This window comes from Sphaerodactylus townsendi, linkage group LG01 (assembly GCF_021028975.2).
Source record: "Sphaerodactylus townsendi isolate TG3544 linkage group LG01, MPM_Stown_v2.3, whole genome shotgun sequence".
In the NCBI taxonomy this organism is placed as follows: Eukaryota; Metazoa; Chordata; class Lepidosauria; order Squamata; family Sphaerodactylidae; genus Sphaerodactylus; species Sphaerodactylus townsendi.
This window is the reverse complement of record NC_059425.1, coordinates 6,721,347-6,736,318: the sequence shown is the minus strand read 5'-3', so window position 1 is coordinate 6,736,318 and position 14,972 is coordinate 6,721,347.

Sequence of the window (14,972 nt, the reverse complement as noted above, 5' to 3'; positions counted from 1 at the left end):
TTTTATTTCAGACATGAGACAGAACATCGTTAGAATATCCTCTTGTCAGCAAATCTGTCTATAAGAATCCTGCCTTCTTTTCTGCAATCTTTGATGCTCGAGGAATTTCTTTTTATTCTGACTAGTTGACTGAATGGCAGACAGTTTTTTAGATGTTTGGGATGGAATGGTGAATCGTGAAGCACCATATTCTCATCTGTGGATTTGCTAAGTTGTTTCACATCCAGATTTCATTCCTTATTAATATAAACTATGGTGTCCAAAAAAAAGTCACATATGCTTTACTGGCTTGCCCAGTGAATTTTTTTTTTCAATGTATGCTCTCTCACTCTCTCTGGCCCCTTCCGCGCATGCAAAATAATGCACTGTCCTGTGAAAAATTGTCCACACTGTTAGACAAGGAAGAAGTTCTTAGACAAGGAAGAAGTTCTGGCAGCCATTGATAAACTAAATGTTACCAAATCCCCTGGCCCAGATTGCATTCACCCAAGAGTTCTTAAAGAGCTCAAGCATGAAATTGCTGATCTTCTCACTTTAATATGCAACTTATCCCTGAAATCAGGCTCCATCCCTGAAGACTGGAAGATGGCCAATGTCACACCAATCTTTAGAAAGGATCTAGAGGGACCGGGAAATTCTAGGCCAGTCAGTTTGACATCCTGTTCCTGAGTAAGAGAAATTAGTAGAATCTATCATTAAAGATAAAATTATAAAACATGTAGAAAAGCAAGACCTGCCGAGAAAGAGTCAGCATGGCTTTTGCAGAAACAAATCCTGTCTTACAAACTTACTAGAGTTCTTTGAGGGGTGTAAACAGGCATGTGTGGACAGAGGGTGAACCCGGTGGACATTGTCTACTTGGATTTCCAAAGGCTTTTTTGACAAGTTCCTCACAGAGACTGTTGAAAACTCAGCAATGAGGAATAAGGGGAAGTCCTCCTATGGATTAAAACTGGTTGAAACAGAACAAAGAGTAGGAATGCAAGTGAGTTCTACAATGGAGAGATGTAAGGTGGGTGTCCCCAAGGATCCGTTTGGGACCAGTGCTCTTTAACCTATTCATAAATGACCACCAAAGAGTAGGGGTGGGTAAGCGTGGTGGCCAAGTTTGCAGATGATACCAAATTAGCAGGGTGGTGAGAACCACAAAGGATTACTTGAGAGCTCCAAGCGGACCTTGATAAATTAGATGAGTGAGCAGAAATGGCAAATGCAGTTCAATGTAGCAAAATGTAAAAGTGAAATTGCACATAGAGGGCCAAAATCCAAACTTCACATACAGGGGCCAGTGCTATCAGTCTGTGAACCAGGAAAGGAGTTTAAGTCTTAGTTGATAGTTCCATGGGAATGTCAACTCAATGCATGGCAGCTGTGAAAAAAGGCAAAACTCTATGCTGGGGATCATTAGAAAGGAATTGATAATAAAACTGCAAAGATTGTCATGCCCATATATAAAGCAGTGGTAGGCTGGCACTTGAGTACCTGTGTCCAGTTCTGGTGTAGCATCTCAAAAAAGGATATTGAGGAGATAGAAAAAGAGAAAGTGCAGAGAAAGACCTTAAGGATGATTGAGGGACGGAGCACCTTCCCTATGAGGAGAGGCTGCAGCGTTTGGGACTCTTTAGTTTTAGGTGACTGAGGGGGGGGGATATGATTGAAGTCTACAAAATTATGCATGGGGTAGAAAATGTTGACAGAGAGACATTTTTCTCTCTTTCTCACAATACTAGAACCAGGGGACATTCATTGAAAATGCTGGGGGGAAGAATTAGGACTAATAGGGAAACTACTTCTTCCATAGCGTGTGATTGGTGTTTGGAATATGCTGCCACAGGAGGTGGTGATGGCCACTAACCTGGATAGCTTTAAAAGGGGCTTGGACAGATTTATGGAGAAGTTGATTTATGGCTACCAATCTTGATCCTCTTTGATCTGAGATTGCAAATGCCTTAACAGACCAGGTGATCGGGAGCAACAGCCGCAGAAGGCCATTGCGTTCACATCCTACATGTGAGCTCCCAAAGGCACCTGGTGGGCCACTGCGAGTAGCAGAGAACTGGACTAGATGGACTTTGGTCTGATCCAGCTGGCTTGTTCTTATGTTCTTATGTTCTTATGTTCAATCCACTTTTACAATTGTTTGCCAGTGGATTTTGCTATTCCACACAGTAAAATCCAGCTCTAAAGTGCATTGAAAGTGCATTATTCTGCATGTGCGGAAGAGGCCTCTGTGTAGCGTCTTATGGAGTTGTTGGGAAGATAAAATAGAAGAGGGGAAAATCCTGCTGAACTCCTTAGAAACAAGGCAGGATAAAATATATATTAGAAACATTCTGAGTTATGTTCTTGGTTCTATCAGAGTGTCATAGAGGCTTTTGCAACTGTTTTTTGACACATACAGATAACTGTGTACGTTCATTTGCCACTCAATACTTATTCCATCATATTCTGTGTCCCTATGTTCATTATTTAACTCTGCAGACTTCTCCTGCATTCATCCACACAATTTCTCAACTTTCCCAGCCCACCTAATTTTCTACCCCCAGCTTCTCCCTCATTCCTCCTCTCTACACGCTCCTAAAACCACCCAACACCGGAGCTTAATTTCCTCAGAACTGAGATCCTTCTTGTGGTATTTCAGGTCAGACTCTAAAGGACAACTTCTCTGGAGAAAGCTCTCGCCACAAATGTCATGTTCCACAAATATTCCCGGAAGGAAGATGACCAGTGAAATCTTAAAAAGAATGAGTTGAACGTGCTTCCGGCATTCAATAGCATAAGTTTATTCTGTGGCACGGGCTAGTATTTAGGGGAAAACGCTGCACCCATAATCCCTCTTAATTTATCCTCATAAACTTTGAGATTAGCTGAAAAGTGGCAAAAGCCGTAGGGTGTGTTCGTCTCGCACCGATGGCAACTCTCAGATCAAAATCTTATTCATTAGTTTAAATTGCAATCCAACCCAAAGATGCTTTGTTTTCGTAAGGTTTTTAATGGGTTGGGACAAGATTAGTGGCTACTGAGTCCAAGTCAATATGCCCATGAATTACAAGATCTCTCCAGGCCTTGCCTCATTCAACTAGGTTTCCCCACTCTGTCTTTAGCACCTGTCTTTCCTTAAGGCACAAGTAGATGTAGGGCGTTTTCCCACTCACCTTAAGCGGTGGCCTACTCTCCTCAAGTAGCGTGGGGTCCCCCAGCACTCCCCACTAAAGGGGCGGCAACAACGCAGCCGCCCCGACGCTGCCCCTGTCGCGCCCCCTCAGCGCGCGACATTCCTGGCGTCTTTTGAAACGGCGCCTTTTGATGACCCCGTGGGGAAGCCCGGGCGCGCGCCAGAAATGGCACGCGCTGGGAATTGCGCGCAGCAACCTTTGGGCCAAGGTAAGTGGGGAAATGCCCGTAAACACAGATGACCATCTTGGGGCCAGGCTATATGTTATGTTTTACACAAATTCACCTTGGGGACTTGCAGCCGAACTACGACTGCCAGTTCTGGATGGCAACACTGTGAAATTGCTGCAAGGTGCCAGTTTGGACCGGGACAGCCACAAAGGATGGGGTTACTGTCTTTTCTTTGTGATATTTTACAGAGCTGAATTGAAACAGGGGGGGTATTATTTGTCCCTTGGGAGGGCTGCATATGAACTGGATTCTTGCTGGATGACAACCAGCTTGGCGTAGCGGTCAAGAGTGGCATGCTCTAATCTGGAGAGCTGCGCTCAATTCTTTTTTTTTAATAGATTTTTTATTGTATAGAGTATTTATACATTTGTTACATTTAATATTTTTCTTTCATCTATACATTTTTTCCATTTTCACCCCCCTCCCCCCTTCTCTTTGCTGATTTTTTCATGCAAGCAGCAGGAGGTTCATTCTTCTTATTCTCTTGTTCCATGGCTCTTCGTTAAATCCAGCATCTTCAATCCATTCTTTATACACTGTCCATATCTTCTTAATATCTTCTATTTTTTCTTTCCATAAAATATTTTTTGTCAGTCTTTCGAATATCTCTAGCTGTATTTGTTCCCATACATATTCCAACCATCTTGAAACTGTCCATTTTTTATTATCTTTCCAGCCCAACGCCAACACTTTCGCGTGTGCTGCCCCGATCATTATTTTATACATTGGTTCTAGACTTCTATTCACTCTACTGTCATCTATTATCCCCACAATTAATAATTCTTTGTTTACTTCAATCTTTACTTTGACCAGTAGTTCTACATATTTTAAAATATTCTCCCAGAACTTTTTCACCATTTTGCATTCTATCCACATATGTGTATAGTATGCTCATGTACTCAATTCTTTATCATCTACATGAAGCCTGCTGGGTGACCTCGGGATAATCACAGTTCTCTCAGAACTCTCTCAGCCCCACTGACCTCACAAGGTGCCAATTGTGGGGAAGGGAAGGGAAGGTGATTGTAAACCACTTTGAAGAAGAAGAAGAGTTTGGATTTATATTCCCCCCTTTCTCTCCTGCAGGAGACTCAAAGGGGCTTACAATCTCCTTGCCCTTCCCCCCTCACAACAAACACCCTGTGAGGTGGGTGGGGCTGAGAGAGCTCCGAGAAGCTGTGACTAATAAGGTCCCGCAACTAGCACGATAATGAAGAATAATACAGGCTAATCTGAATTCCCCAGAGAAGCCTCCACAGCTCAGGTGGCAGAGCTGGGAATCAAACCCGGTTCCTCCAGATTAGATACACGAGCTCTTAACCTCCTACGCCACTGCTGCTCCCTTCTTAGACTTCTTATGGTAGAGAAAACTGCTTAGGGAAAATGAGGCAACCATAATCTCTCTTAATTTATCCTCAGAAACATTGAGTTTATCTGAAAAGTGGCTGAAGCGGCAGGGCGTATTTGCATTACATAGATTAGTGGTTCTTAACCTTCCTAATGCCGCGACCCTTTAATACAGTTCCTCATGTTGTGGTGACTCCCAACCCTAACATTTATCCATTTTACAGATGGAGAACACTGATGCAGAGAGTCTTAGGCAGTGGTTCTCAACCTTCCTAATGCCGCGACCCTTTAATACAGTTCCTCATGTTGTGGTGACTCCCAACCCTAACATTTATCCATTTTACAGATGGAGAACACTGATGCAGAGAGTCTTAGGCAGTGGTTCTCAACCTTCCTAATGCCGCGACCCTTTCATACAGTTCCTCATGTTGTGGTGACCCCCAACCCTAACATTTATCAATTTTACAGATGGAGAACACTGATGCAGAGAGTCTTAGGCAGTGGTTCTCAACCTTCCTAATGCCGCGACCCTTTAATACAGTTCCTCATGTTGTGGTGACTCCCAACCCTAACATTTATCAATTTTACAGGTGGAGAACACTGATGCAGAGAGTCTTAGGCAGTGGTTCCTCCAACCTTCCCTGTGTGACCAGCCACCCTTTAATACAGTTCCTCTCGTATTTGGTGACTCCCAACCCTAACATTTGCATCCATTTTACAGATGGAGAACACTGATGCAAGAGAGTCTTGGGCGGTGGTTTCTCCAGCCTTCCTAATGCCGCGACCCTTTAATACAGTTCCTCATGTTGTGGTGACTCCCAACCCTAACATTTATCAATTTTACAGATGGAGAACACCGATGCAGAGAGTCTTAGGCGCCCCCTGTGAAAGGGTCATTCAACCCCCAAAGGGGTCCCGACCCCCAGGTTGAGAACCACTGACCTAGATCAGGGGTAGGGAACCTGCGGCTCTCCAGATGTTCAGGAACTACAATTCCCATCAGCCCCTACCAGCATGGCCAATTGGCCATGCTGACAGAGGCTGATAAGAGGTGGAGTTCCTGAGTATCTGGAAAACACTGGGTTCTGACTTCTGACCTAGATAGTGGCATCAGATCAAGGAATACTACACGTTTCATTTAAGTTGCAATCCAACCCAAAGATCCTTTGTTATCATAAGGTTTTAATGGGTTGGGACAAGATTTTAAAAACCCATCTCTTCTTCGGCTGCAGCCCCTTTGATAGGGCGAAGAACACATCCCATGCCCCTGCGTTGTTTTGGTTCCATGAAGCAGAATGAGGGAAGGCCTCCCACATGGTGGTCCCTGTTCAAATTGGGCTCCTGCATTGCTTTTCTACGGAAATGGTAAGTGAGAAAACTCAAGCCTGGCAAATGCAGTTCAATGTAGCAAAATGCAAAGTGATGCACACAGGGGCAAAAAATCCAAACTTCACATGCACGCTACAGGGGTCAGTGCTATCAGTCACAGACCAGGAAAGGGATTTGGGCGTCTTAGCTGATAGTTCCATGGGAATGTCCACTCAATGCATGGCAGCTGTGAAAAAGGCAAACTCTATGCCGGGGATGATTAGGAAAGGAGTTGATAATAAAACTGCAAGGATTGTCATGCCCTTGTATAAAGCCGTGGTGCGACGGCACTTGGAGTCCTGTGTTCAGTTCTGGTCGCCACATCTCAAAAAGGATATCAAAGAGATAGAAACAGTGCAGAGAAGGGCAACGAGGATGATTGAGGGACTGGAGCACCTTCCTTATGAGGAGAGGCTGCAGCGTTTGGGACTCTTTAGTTTGGAGAGGAGACGTCTGAGGGGGGATATGATCGAAGTCTATAAAATTATGCATGGGGTAGAAAATGTTGACAGAGAGAAATGTTTCTCTCTTTCTCACAACACTAGAACCAGGGGGCATTCATTGAAAATGCTGAGGGGAAGAATTCGGACTAATAAAAGGAAACACTTCTTCACGCAACGTGTGATTGGTGTTTGGAATATGCTGCCACAGGAGGTGGTGATGGCCACTAACCTGGATAGCTTTAAAAAGGGCTTGGACAGATTGATGGAGGAGAAGTCGATCTATGGCTACCAATCTTGATCCTCCTTGATCTGAGATTGCAAATGCCTTAGCAGACCAGGTGCTCAGGAGCAGCAGCAGCAGAAGGCCCTTGCTTTCACATCCTGCAGGTGAGCTCCCAAAGGCCCCTGGTGGGCCACTGCGAGTAGCAGAGTGCTGGACTAGATGGACTCTGGTCTGATCCAGCTGGCTAGTTCTTATGTTCTTATGTTCTTATGTTCTTAATGCTTCTTTAATAAGTCACCAGTGGCCTCTTTTTCTCTCTGACAGAGATAAGAAAAGGGGAGCGAAGTGTAATGACTGGAAAGAAAAGTGAAGGATGACTGTACTCCTGGCAACTAAGTAAAGATCACTATGGCGTAGCCAGTGCAATTTAATAAATACAGTGCAGTAAAGATAAGCCAGCAACCATGTGCACGCTACTGAAAATCATTCCTGCGAGATATACTTGGCAGCAATAAGATATTCAAAAACAATTGTCCATTCAAGGATGTACTACAGAGCAAGTCAGTGAAAACACGCCCTGTTGACTTCAAACCCACCCTTTCGTAATATATTCGGGGGAGCTTCTAAAGCACAGAAGCAGATAAAGGCTCAAGCTGTGTATGCTCTCCAACTAGGGGATTCTTGCGTTGGCTCCCCAGGTAATACAAAAGGAATGCAGCAGTAGAACAAAGAACAGCAACAGTAATTCATCCTCCCAAATCCCAAACGGTCTCTGTGGTAAATGGTCATGTTTTCAACTGTTTGTCTTCATCAGTGGTTGTATGATTATTATTATTCCACTTGCCTGGAGCCAATCCCAGGCTGAAACTAAAATAATACATAAATATAGAATAGAATGTGAACAAAGCATACAATCAAGAAATAATCAATAGGTTACAGTGCATATTACACACAGGAAAATTCTGTCAGGCAGAATCCCGAACAGGCTAAGTCACCTACATTGGCATCATATAATTGCATTGCTTCGCATTAGAGTGTTATATATTAATTACTTGCAGCTGCGCTGCTCTTAAAGGTAAGTGTACCATTAAAAGTAAAATAATAATACTGTTTAAAAGTAAAATGGAGGATGGGGATGGAGAAAAGTAAAATAATAACACTGTTTTTTCTCATTACAGAAGATGCAATTTGTCAAGTAAGCACAAATATAAGAATCCCAAACAATCCATCATGTCAATTACAGTGGCAATACCATCGAATCTTACAGCAGCATAATAATTGTATAATAAAATGTTTTTTTCATTTACAGCAAGCATGGTCAGTCCATTTTATTGTCTAGTCCGCATTCAGAATAGCTATTTAGTCTGTGGATCCACTTGGCTTCTGCTTGTAACAATGGTTGATTTCACACAGCATAATTGTGCGGGTCTATTACAGATCCCCAAGCCAGACTGAAGTGTTGGATGAAGCTGTCCTGCAACAGATGACCAAACTTTCAGAAAGGAAAGACGTAGTAGTAATGGGAGATTTCAATTATCCTGATATTTGTTGGGAGTCAAACTCTTATTAATGAACTTTTGTGATGAACTGCAAGAACCTGGAATTTGAATGAACGTGGAAACGCCTTTGAAGGGACTGTTTATGTTTAGATTATTGAATAGAAAAAGAGAAAAATAATTCATGTGATGATACAACAGTGAATGATGAAATTCTGTTGATATGAGATAGATATATGATTACAATTGTACGTGATGAGCATTGTTAATATATAAGAAATACCAAACCTAAAGTGGCTGCCTAGTGGGTGACGTGTTTAATGTGGGTGTCAAACTCTGCCAAGACTATCAGGTCCAATAAATTTCTCACTTGCCTTGCAGACAATTTCATGGTCCAGAAGGTGGAAGAAGCAACAAGGGGAATGGCTATTTTAGATCTGCTTCTAACCAATAATGATGACCTGATTAGTGGAGTAGAAGTGGAGTAGAATCTTTAGATGGGAGTGATCATGTTCTCCTGGAGTTTGTTAAACAGTGGAAAGGGGATACTAAGTGTAGTCAGTCACACATCCTAGACTTTAAGAAAGCAGACTTCAGTAAGCTTAGGAAACAACTGGGTGTGATCCCATGGTTAAAAATACTAAAAGAGAAGGGAGTGCATGATGGATGGGAATTTCTTAAAAGTGAGATCTTGAAGGCACAATTTGAAACAGTTCCAATGAGGAAGAACAATGGGAGGTGTCTAAGAAACCAGGATGGATGTCTAAAGAACCTTCAACTGAGCTAAGATGTCCAAGAAATGGAAAAGAGCATGATGTAAGACAGGGAGATCAGGTGGTGGGGTGGGAAAAATAAATCGCTTTTGTTCCCGTGGCCTTCGCATGAAAGCAATTTAACATGGGATTTTGGAAAAAGATCAACATTTTAGTGGATTTTGAAAAACCCAGGAGAGAAATCATACAGGACAAACCCACTTTCGGATCGGGAAGCATGCAAACTTCTTGGCCAAACCAATATTTCCCTTGCTCAACCCAGGATATTTGGACAGTGCGGAATCAACCATTATCTTTTTAATGCCAGCCATTTTGTGTGCTTTCTTTTGAAACTTATGCAAGACTCAGAATCTGACGTTTTTACAATTTTTGCCCAAAAAGTGTTGTATTAGGGGAGCCTCCATTCATCTATTGTTGATGTTACACCAATATTCAAAAATTCAAGTCCACAATCTCCTAGCTGTCATACCCTCATACAGGAATCCCCACATACATTATATATATATATGTATTACACACACACACACACACACACACACACACACACACACACACACACACACACACACACACACACACACACACACACGTTTCATATGCTGAAAAAATTGCAATGTCTATTTAAATTGTGTAAATGGGTGACAAACACCTTGATATTCAAGGACAGTCCACATGCGCAAAAATTGCCACATCTGAAACTGCCCTGTGTAATTTCCTCTCTGTTTAAAAAAAAATCTGATTTGATTAATATCTGTCTGATGTTATGAGTTTTCCTAAAACCTATTCTTGGGCATTCAAGACAACCAGGTATGCCTGAAAGCAGAGGCCAGTGTCAATAAACAATCCCCTTTATTTCATTTGCATTTGCTGAATATTCAAGGGTTGCTGTAATCCTATCATTCTGTACTTTATGTTTTAAGTATAGGAGCTGTTTCCTGTCAATGGTTTGTATTTTATTCCATGCACGCACTAAAGTATACTCAAGATATCCCCATGCTCTGTACTGATCAAGCATCTTCCTGCTCTCATTTACAAAATCCTGATGGCATGTGGAATTTTATTTTATTATCACCAGTTGACTGTATGATAGACTATTCCTGAAATGTTCAGGTTGATGAGAATGGCAGTGTAGTGCCATGTCTTGATCAGTCGGCTTAAAATATGGCTTAATAGCTAACTTTCTCTCTTTGTCCACAAACACAAATGTATCCCCCAAAATTAATTTTTTTGTGTTGGTAGTGTGGGTAAATTTAATTGTAGCATTAAACTGACAACATCTCTCACCCACTGATTCATCACCCAGAACCATAAAGATATCATCAATCTACAGCAAATAGAAACAACCATACAGTACTCCGCAAACGAAGACTAACAGTGGAAAACATGACCATTTTACCGCAGAGCACGTTTTGGATATTTGGGGATGAATTGCTGGTGTTGTTCTGAGTGACTCTTTGTTCTACTGCTGCATTCCTTTTGTATTACCTGGGGAGCCACCGCAAGAATCTCCTAGCGGAGAACATACGCAGCTTGAACCTTTACCTGCTTGTATGCTTTGGAAGGTCTACCAAGTGTAGTGCAAGATAGCGGCATTGAAGTCAACAGGAGGGAGGCTGTTTCCGCACAGTCACGATTGGGGGGGTGCGTCGGCATACATGACACCGACGTAGGGGCAGAGAAGACGGCGCAGCGCTGCGCCGTTGCCCGAACGCCTTCCCTTCCCTCCAACCTTCCAGCGCATCGCCCACGTCAGGGGACACGTCCCCTCCCCTGTGCGACAGCTCTGGATTTCAATGAAAACAAGATAAGGGGCCTTTCCCCACTCTTTTGGATCCCCTCTATGCCGCGCGCTGCTCTCAGCGCGCGGCATCCGAGGCACGCGCCTGGGCGTCCCCATGACCCCGCGCTACTCTCCTCAAGGAGCCCTTAAGAAGAGCGCTTGGGATGCCGCGCGCTGAGGGGGCGCTACAGCGGCAGCATCGGGGCGGTATGCTGTCGCCACCCCTGTCGTGGGGAGTGCCGGGGGACCCCGCACTACTCTCCTCAAGTAGCGCGGGGCTTAAGGTAAGTGGGGAAAGGCCCAAGAATATTCCAAGCAGGAGTATCATCTTCAAAATATAACTGGAAACAGGCGCCTGAATTTTATATAATATGTACGACACCTCCTGAATGTTGACAAGCCCGGTTGGTAAGTATGGGTTGTTGGGATGGCCTCGTGCAGAAAAGAAATTCGGAGTGGCAAGAAGCTGATTCACAACTCTTCAACTGTATAAAGACTCACAAGACACAACTGGTTCTTTCTATTTCTCTTAACCTCCCTTTGTGGGCCTGGTGAGTAAATCAATTCATCTTCTTTCTCTTGACACCACGACTCTTTATCTTCATCTTTATCCCCTACTCATTCTGCTTCTGAAGAACTGGAGTCTTTTTTGCTTATAAACTCTCTCTGTAGCTCATTTGGTGCGTTCAAAGTTCTTCATGTTAATATTTGAGTTTGGAAGGGAATAAGATAGTCGCCTGTAGTCATATTTCGTCTGTCTGTCTGTCTGTCTGTCTGTCTGTCTGTCTGTCTGTCTGTCTGTCTAAATCTAATCTATCTTAATCAATCTTAATCTAGCAGCAGTGGTGTAATGGTTAAGAGCAGGTGCATTCTAATCTGGAGGAACTGGGGGCGTTTCCCCACTCACCCCGATTCCCCCTATGCCGCACGCTGCTCTCAGCGCACGGCATCCCTGGCGCGGGCCTGGGCGTCATCAAAAGGTGCCGTTTACAAGAGCGCCAGGGATGCCGCGCGCTGAGGAGGCGCGACAGCGGCAGCGTCAGGGCGGCTGCGCTGTCACCGCCCCTGTTGTGGGGAGTGCCTGGGGACCCTGCCTGGGGAACTTGAGGAGAGTAGCGCGGGGCTTAAGGTAAGTGGGGAAAGGCCTTGGGTTTGATTCCCCGCTCTGCCACTTGAGCTGTGGAGGGTTATCTGGGGAATTCAGATTAGCCTGTGCACTCCCACACATGCCAGCTGGGTGACCTTGGGCTAGTCACAGCTTCTCAGTGCTCTCTCAGCCCCACCTACCTCACAGGGTGTTTATTGTGGGGGGGGGGAAGGGCAAGGAGATTGTAAGCCCCTTTGAGTCTCCTGCAGGAGAGAAAGGAGGGGGGATATAAATCCAAACTCATCTTCTCTCTTCTTTTTCCTCTAATTTAATATATCAAGACAGGTAGCTTGTCTTTCTCCCCTCTTGAAGCTTAAAGCAGTCTGTGTATGGTGGGGGTGGGGGAGGACTTCCAACCAGGGAAAATGGTAGTGGGAGAAAGGTTATCCTTTTCCCTTTCTCTGTGTGGCACCCCCAAACTATTCTAGGTTCAGAATCCCCACACAGTGTAGCCCTTAGCTCAGCTAGTGACTTCCTAGAAGAGCTTAGATTTGGGCAACTGATCTCCAGATTTAAGAAGAAGAAGAAGAGTTTGGATTTATATCCCCCTTTCTCTCCTGTAGGATACTCAAAGGGGCTTAAAATCTCCTTTCCCTTCTCCCTCACAAGAAACACCCTGTGCGGTAGGTGGGGCTGAGAGAGCTCCGAGAAGCTGTGACTAGCCCAAGGTCACCCAGTTGGCGTGTGTGGGAGTGTACAGGCTAATCTGAATTCCCCAGATAAACCTCTCAACTCAAGCGGCAGAGCTGGGAATCAAACCCGGTTCCTCCAGATTAGAGTGCACCTGCTCTTAACCACTATGCGACTGCTGCTCTTAAGAGATCAGCTTTTGGAAGAAATGGCACCTTGGGAAGTTAGACTCGAAGGGATCACGTTCCTGCAGAGTTCCCTTCTTTCCTTGGGTTCTGCTTTCAAATTCCCAGCCATTTCCCCATTCAGAGTTGTCAACCCTATTTGATTCGCAGCCCAGTTTACTTTCATTCCGAGTCAGCTTTCCACTTCGCCTATGCAGTGTGTTGTTTTTGCATCTATTGTAGCTAGATTCTGGAAGATGTCCATTTGCAGGTGAACTTCCTTCCGCAGGACTGGAAGCAGTGGTGGGATCCAAAAATTTTAGTAACAGGTTCCCATGGTGGTGGGATTCACAGTGGCGTAGCGCCAATGGGGCTGGGCGGGGCATGACGGGCATTCCGGTGGCGGGGCATTAATAATTTCTCTGTTACTGTAAAAAACTCTTACTGTAAAAAAAAGTTCCTAATTTCCAGCTGGTATCTTTCTGTTCATAATTTAAACTCATTATAGCAAGTCCTATCATCTACTGCCAACAGAAACAACTACTTCTCCTCTCATTGACTGCCTGTCAAATACTTAATACTTTCAAATACTTAATTTTGTTTCTAGAAATCAAAAGAAGGATACTTTCCTTAAACAAGGAACTTGACCATATTTCTAAAACATGTTTTTAAAACAGCCCAACAGGGAGAATTATCCCGTTTTCTACCTTCACTAACCAGCCACATAGGAAACGACAGGACTTTTATGATTTTTGGTCCTCATGGAATTTTTAACGGAAAAGCAGACCCAATTAGTAACCCCCTCTCGCCACACACAAATAATTAGTAACCCACTCTCGGGAACTGGTGAGAACCTGCTGGATCCCACCTCTGACTGGAAGGCTTAAATATTCTGGTAACTAGGAAGGACTGTGTTGGGAGGCTGGCTCTTGGGGGCTGGAAACTAACAGCACACAGTGTTTGAGGGTCTTTGGGCTTGGTAGTTGTGAGGACCTTGGCACACAGTACATGATGCATACAATCATAGAATCGTAGAGTTGGAAGAGACCCCAAGGGCCATCCAGTCCAAATCCCTGCCATGCAGGAACACATAATCAAAGCACTCCCAACATATGTTCATCCAGCCTTTGTTTAAAAACCTCCAAAGAAGGAGAGTCCACCACACTCTGAGGCAGTGAATTCCACTGTTGAACAGCCCTGACAGTCAGGAAGTTCTTCCTAATGTTTAGGTGGAATCTCTTTTCCTGCATCTTGAATCCATTACTCTGTGTCCTGGGTCGATTCCGCACTTGGGTTATCGACCTAAGTTCGAGCTGCATTCGACCTAAGTGCTCCGCACATCCACTGGGATCGACGTGGTTTTGTACCAGCTTCGCCCCATGTAACAGTCAAATTTCCGACTCCAGTTGGGAACTACTACTTTTTCAGGGAACCACGCTCAGCTCAATTCCAGTAAAGTGCGGAATCTCTGGTCCCAGGAGTCCCCCATTCAGCCAATCACAGCTGAGTGTTTTGGGCATGCGTACAGCCGGCCAATCAAAAAACGCCACCTTCGTCCCTCCATTCCTGTGGCAGTTTTTTTATAACGTGTGTGGGGATAGACGGAACATGGCCGTAGAACAGTAGCCAATCGGAACGGAGCGGTGAAGAGGCACAGGATGATTCTGCCCTCCGAGCTGGGATCAAGCTGGTTGCAGTGGGGAACAACAATGGCTTTGACCTAGGTCAGTATCCTTCTCAGGGAACTGGGTCGAACCTATTTTACTCGTGTGCGGAATCGCCCCTAGTCTCCGAGGCAGCAGAAAACAAGCTTTCTCCCTCTGCGACGTGGCATCCCTTCAAATATTTAAACATAGCTATCATGTCCCCCCCTGGAACATGAGTCTTCTTAGATATAGAGGCCCCAGGAGCAGAGAGAAATGCAAATTCCTGGGAGTGTCTTATTCCAATACCTGTTTGGCAGGTTTCAAGGAATGCCCAGTGTCTCTGGTTAGGTCTGAGCCTGTTCGGATTGGAAGAAGTAATATTAATCTCCGGGAAAAAACTGGTTACTGGATTTCTCCTAAATGGTAGGTGTCTTCCAGATAGATGATACATCATATAATGGTTGTGTGCAGTCAAGTTGCAACTGACTCGTGGCAACTTTAAGACAGCAGGTTTTCAAGGCAAGAGAGGAACAGAGGTGTTTTGACACTG